The sequence below is a fragment of the Myotis yumanensis genome, unplaced genomic scaffold (assembly GCF_028538775.1).
Source record: "Myotis yumanensis isolate MYYU_CA2020_CCGP unplaced genomic scaffold, mMyoYum1.0.hap1 SCAF_13, whole genome shotgun sequence".
Taxonomy (NCBI): Eukaryota; Metazoa; Chordata; class Mammalia; order Chiroptera; family Vespertilionidae; genus Myotis; species Myotis yumanensis.
In genome coordinates this window covers 52,531,980-52,538,511 of record NW_027223764.1, presented here as the reverse complement: position 1 = coordinate 52,538,511, position 6,532 = coordinate 52,531,980, and the positions used below count along the sequence as shown (strand labels likewise).

At 42.0% G+C, this 6,532-nt stretch overlaps 1 pseudogene; it reads right to left on the bottom strand.

Annotated features, from left to right (window-relative positions):
- Nucleotides 1–612: 612 nt before the first annotated feature.
- Nucleotides 613–4,510, bottom strand: LOC139021545 (large ribosomal subunit protein uL6 pseudogene; annotated as a pseudogene).
- Nucleotides 4,511–6,532: the final 2,022 nt, after the last annotated feature.

Sequence of the window (6,532 nt, the reverse complement as noted above, 5' to 3'; positions counted from 1 at the left end):
CCAAGCGCAAGGGGCTTTCCTTTAAAGATGCCATGAGGAAACTGATGCACATCCCGTTACACAGGCTCCGCTCATCCTGCAGATGGGAAGGTAATTCAGAGCGAGTGCTCATTTCCACCCTGTAGATTTTACAGCAGCCCTCTGGCCCAAGTCATTACCCTTTTCCCGGCTTTGCTCTTGCATGGTATGTGATGCAGCAGCCTCAGGTCATGCTGCTGAGATAGTTAAATGCCTTGAAAAATGAGTGGTGGTTTAGGGGGAAGGGGGTCTGTTTCTATGCACATTGTCAGAGGGTATGAGAGGGGCTAGGAATGAGAAGTGCGTCTGAGAGACTGGGAATGGTGATCTCTGGTATAAATCACTTAAAACAGGTCTGTACTGCTGACTTCAGCAAGATCCAAAGAGCGGTGGTGAAACGGCCCTACAAGGGGTGGGGGGCGTTCAGGAGCACAATAGGAAAGATAATTAGATTGTTCTTGGTAAACTTGATGAAGGTTTAGGATAGTATAATGAAATCTTATTTTTTAATACATGGTTTTTATTGCATCTTTAAATATCACAAATAAATTGGAGGAATCATCTGGCATCAGGCTGTTTCTGTAACTAAACAACTTAGAACTTGTTCAATAGTTCATGCGGAACTGTTCCTTTTTCAGAAACATAGACACCATCCCACATTTTCCTGATATCCTTGTTTAAATTGGTGTGGCTTGCTGAATCAAAGCAGCTGAATTTAATACAAGTTCAATGTCATTTCCTTCAAGAATCATCTTTTTGGGGCTTGAGATAGTGAACAAGCACCACCTGACCTCATCCAAACCCTGTGGATCTATTTCTCACCCAAGAAATTTCTGATTTCAACCTGAGAACCATTCTCCTGAATAAGAATGTTGATGGGGAAGTGAGCATACACACCCATCCTGTAAGGGAAGCCCAGTGTAACACGTTGGCCATGTCTGCAGATGGTGCAAGCAGAAGCCAGTTCCATTCTATTTCCCCACCATTTGTCAACCCAGAGCCTATTTTTTTTCTTTCCAAAAAGACTGAGTTCTACATTGACGTGATTGAAGTCTCTCGCAGTTGCTTCTGGGGCCCTTTACAATAACTGTGCGTCCCTTCAGAGTGATGGTGATACTTTCTGGGATGTCCACAGTCTTCTGAGAATGGTCTTCATCCTCCCAGTAGATGCAGCAAAGAAAACTTATAATAATTAAGATCACCTAAAATTATGAGTATTTCTATAGGTCTGTTTCACCTTTGACTTCCATAAGAGCTAAGATGAGCTCTGAAAAGTCTATCCATGAAACATCATCCTATCCTACAGTAAAAGCTCAGTGACCATAATGGCAGAACAACCAGATCAACTGCTCAACCAGTCACTATGAGGTGTGCTGACCACCTCTCAGTCCCTCCCCCCGGTCTGCAGGCTCTGATTGCCTGATGGTGAACCGGGACCCGGGAGTGGGTGGTGGGGGATGAGGGTGGAGCCAGGCCAAGGCCCTCATCCTGCTGGTGCCCCCCGCCCCACAGCGGGGGTGGGGCCATGAGTGGGCGGAGCCATGAGTGGGCAGGACTGGCCAACCTCTTGGTTCCTACCCCCATCACTCAATGGCAAACTGGGAGCCTGGGTGGGTGGCGGCAGGGGGCAGGTCCAGCTGCTGGCAGCCAGAGAAGATGGCCCTGATCGCAGGCTAAGCCTAGGGACCATACCCACACACAAATTTTGTGCACTGGGCCTCTAGTGTTTATTATAAGTTTTAAAAAGAACTATTGTATTATTTTAGACAAGTAATGCTCTGATCCCCTATTTCCTTTTACTTCTGTTGTAAGATAACAAACCACCTAGGACTTCAGGATATTTTGACTTGTTGATAATCCTACCTGTGTAATGACATTGGTCAATCCATCTGTCACTTCTGTTCATCTCTTCTCCAGTTGAATAATGGATGACTCAAGATTAATCTTCAGCAGTCTATAAAATTGACGATTCTCTGATGAAAATATCTTCAAATGTTGACAAGAGACATAGAAAATAATTCACATTCTCTGTGGTGATTTTCTGGCTCTTTATTTCTATACTATAACTAGACATTGGTTGGTTTTATGGACCCGGGTAAAATTGCAATCAACAAGAAGGTTTAGGAAGGAAATAATTTGGTTAATTAAATTTTCGGGATAAATTAAAGTTAATAAGAAAAGCAGTTTTCTATACTTTCTTGTTAAAAACATTTTTTAGAAAGGGAATAAAGTCCTCAATTTCCAGGTATTTGGCTTCCTAAGTTAAGAACTCTAATATTCTTTCATGAAGTATACCTTTTGCATTGCCAAGGATTGATATTTTTCAAATATCTGAGTCACTGCAACAGGTAATTTACTTATCTTTGTTTATTATTATCTTTAAAAATTTTCCCCTAACAAGATAGGTTGAGGGAGAGAAAGGTCTTCTCATCTGTGGGGCAGGAGTTCAAAATCTGAATTATAAAGAAATTACAGAAAGCCTTCCTGCCTAAATGATGGCTATGATGGGGATTAGAGAAGGCATAGACAGAAGGCATGGGGACAGAAGACTTGTGTTACGCCTATAGAATTTGAACTTGCTTATACACTGAAAGTGTAATGAACAGAAAGGTCACTAATAGAGGAATACAGTAAGGCTCCCAAAAAGGATGTGAAACAAGGGAAGGAGGAGAGGTTCACCTTGAACAAAAGGAGAGACAGCTCATTTTATGTGCTTTCTGGATTAAAGAATGGTGGCCAGTATAAATGAGCATGCAAGTAGAGGTGTAGGAAATTGAGGATGTTCAGTCTAATGAAACTACTGTGCCCGTATTGCACCAAACTGCTCACTGCTTATTGGTCACGTGAGAAAAAAGGACCAGAGAAAAATTGTTTTAAAAAATATTTATGTAACCCCAGCTGGGTGGCTCAGTTGGTTGAAGCATCATGCTGTACAGCAAAATGGTTGTGGATTTGATCACTGGTCAGGGCTTCTACTGGAGGCAACTAATTGATGTTTCCCTCTCACATCAATGTCTTCTCTCTCTCTCTCTCAAATCAGTAAACATATCCTTGGGTGAGGATGAATATATACACACACACACACACACACACACACACACACACACACACTGAGTGGCCAGATTATTATGACCACCCCATCAGTACCTCGTTGGGCCACCTTTTGCCTTCAATACTGCGGCAATTCTTCTTAGCATTGACTCCACGAGATGTTGAAAGGTGATGCGAGGAATCTGACACCATGCCTGATGAATAGCACTGTCCAGTTATGTGAGATTTGATGGTTGTGGAACCAGCTGCCTGATGGCTTTTTTAACTTCATCCCACAAATGCTCAATTGGATTGAGATCTGGTGATTATGGGGGCCACCTAAGCAAGGTAAAGTCTCCTTCATGTTCTTGAAACCACTCCTGCACAATACAAGCACCGTGGCATGGCGCATTGTCTTGTTGGAAGAAGCCATCTCCATTGGGATATGCCATCAACATGATAGGATGAAATTGATCAGCAATGATACTTAGGTATTTTATGCTATTCAGATGTTTATAATGGTCTGGCCATCTAGCAACTTCAGGGTGAAATTATAGCTAATTTTCCTACAAACGTCAGGTAGTCATAATAATCTGGCCACTATATATATTTATATAATTTCTTATATAGGGCTTATGATGTTCCAGACACTGTTACAAACAACTTACAAATAGTATCTCATTTACTCTTTTAATATCTCTAAGATGTGGGGACTATTATCAACCCCACTGGGAAGATGAAGAAGCTGAGACAGAAAGAGGCTAAGTAACTGGCTCAGAGTCACACAGTGGTTACTTACAGAGCCCGGATTTAAACCCAAGCAGACACAGGTTCCACAGAGGATGTTCGTACTTGCTATGCTGTATCTCAGTGAAGTAAAAATGGTGGTCCAGTCTGTTAGCTGCGGTTTTGCTAGGACGAGGTTCCAGCTTCAGGCCTTCATGTGAGTAGGTCCTGAGACTCTGTTCTCCTAGTGACTAGTCTATACACACACCAGCCCCTTTTAGTTGGAGCCACGTGGAACAGAAAAGAAACACTACAGCTGCTGGCAACTCCCAGAGCTGCCATTCAAAACACTTCATACTGCCTTGTGCTTGCAGGACGAGAGCTTCTGCTACTTCATCCAAAAGCAAAGTCTATTTCTCCAAAGCTGTATGTTAGGTGAATGTATGTGGTTTTGGTCCCCACCCTCTTCCACCTGCCTTCCCCAGCCCGCCACCCCCGACATACATTATGATCTTACAGGGCCCTCCATTAGAGGAGTGCATTGGTCCTGGAGCTGGAAACCTGCAAGGATCAATTTCCTTTGTTAAAAGGAACAGAATAACTGGCCTGCTCTCCCCCTTCCTGAGCTGAAATACCAGAAATCAGAGAAGCTGCTGCCTGTGACGGTTTCTTGGGCAGGTTTTAAAGGGCTTTCGTACCTTTTGTCCAGGTCTATTCCTGATCCCGTCCGCGTCATGGCCAGGCTGAGTCTGGAATCCTGGCCATAGCTGGCTGGAGGGCTGTCACACTGCCCGCAGCAGTCTCAGCTACAACCTTTGCTTGGGAACCCACGAAAGGGAAAACAGGATCGACTGGCACTTAGGGAAACAATTTCCTGCAACCTAGTGGTGCCTGTTAATTAAAATTGCTCACCGTGCACTGGGGGCAGTGGCAGAGGGGCCTGGTTGCTGGGGAGTGAGAACTGCTGCCGTGGGACTGACTGGCAGTCAGGTGTGTTTCAGAGGGTGGACAGGTGTCACGGTCAGAAAGAAAAACACAGATTTGGGTTTTATGTTTTGTAGTTAGCAAGAGCCAGGTTGTTTTTAACTCTTTGCCTCTCTTCTGCCAAAGCAGCCGATATGAATATTCTAAAAACTGAACAAGTTGTAAGAAATGACATGCATGTTTTAGAATTGAATTATGCTTCTGTTGAAATCATTCATTTGCTGTCACCTACTTATGTAAAGTAGGATCAGGGGTTCAGATGCTCCTGAGTTCAAATTCTGGTTCAAGGGCTTCCTAAATAGGACTTAGAGCAATTTACACATTTTTGAAATTTTGTACCTAACTGCTAAAAATTTGGAGCATGATACTGCATATCTCGGGACTTCTAGGACTCAATGAGATAATGTGTATAATAAGCATTGCAGCTATTAGATAGCTGCTACTCTCTTCTATCCTTTCCTATCTTTTAGAGAAGGTTTACATTGTGGAGAGAGCAAAAAGCATTCAAAATCAAGACTTATAAATTAGCAAATATTTCCTTTATTTTAAAAACAAATAGCCACATAGGAGTAGATCATATAGCTTGATACATGCATATGATAAAATAGTTTGCAACCATTTAAAAAATCACATCTTAATGAATAACTGACATAACATGCTATGTGAGAATGTTGCGAAAAATTTAGGATACCAGACTGTATATAAAATATGACCATGTGTTTTATTTTTAAAGGAATATAAAAAAAAGGCTTAATATATATGTTAAAGCTTCTTAATTCCTGCTGGTGGGTTTGTGGAAAGTTTTTATTTTCTAATCTCTTCTACATTTTCATATAAAATGTCTTAGAAAACAATAAAATATAAAAATGACTTGGAAATTAGAAATTCAACCAAACACTAGCCATGGTTTCCCTGGATGGCTTGGAAAATGACTCTGGGAACAGTTTTAAAAAAGAGTTAGACTAAAATTACTTCAGCAAAGACGGTGTTATTTAAACAACATAACTACTTTGAAAGCTCAAAGTCATTTTCACACAGGAGTCCTTAGAGATTTGATAAAAAAATCCATCTTTTTATTTTATCATGGCCTTTTACGAAACTCCCCGCAGTGTGCCAGGAGGGGATGAGTTCTGGGGGAAAGGACACAGGCACTCACTGGAAACTTCTTCGAGCTCTGCACTGAGCTAGGTCATTTACTTACTTCTCTTTTATCCTTCCAATTTTTGTGAAGAACCCATTGTTATTTCAGCTTCCAAAGATGAGGAATTTTGGCATAGCGAGGTTCTGTAATTTACCTGAGGTTGGCAGCCAGGATGAGGAAGAGCAGGAATGGAAATGCTTAACTCTAACACTGTCCAAAACGCTACCATATAATTGACAGTAGGCGCCTCAGTTGTGTTGGCCAGCAGTCCAGCCATTGATCAGTGCACCAATTTAAATTGAAATAAATTATAAGCTGCTTTCTAAGGAACACTAGCTAAGTTTCAAGTGCTCTGTAGCCACATATGGCTAGTGACTACAGTATTGGATTGTGCAGATATTAAAATTTTGCACCATCTCTGAGAGTTCCATTAGCCAATATGACTCCAACCTAGAGAGTCACAGATGGAAGTGAAGAGAGTTGTCACAGAAAGCTCCATGATGGAGGCAGTAAGACTCAGCCAGGCTAGAGGGGAGTAAAGTTTGGTCACTCTCTACTCCTCGTTCTTCACTGAGTACCTGTATCTGGATAGCTAATTTCTGTTTTCCATCATCACGGTCTCAGGCACAGTGC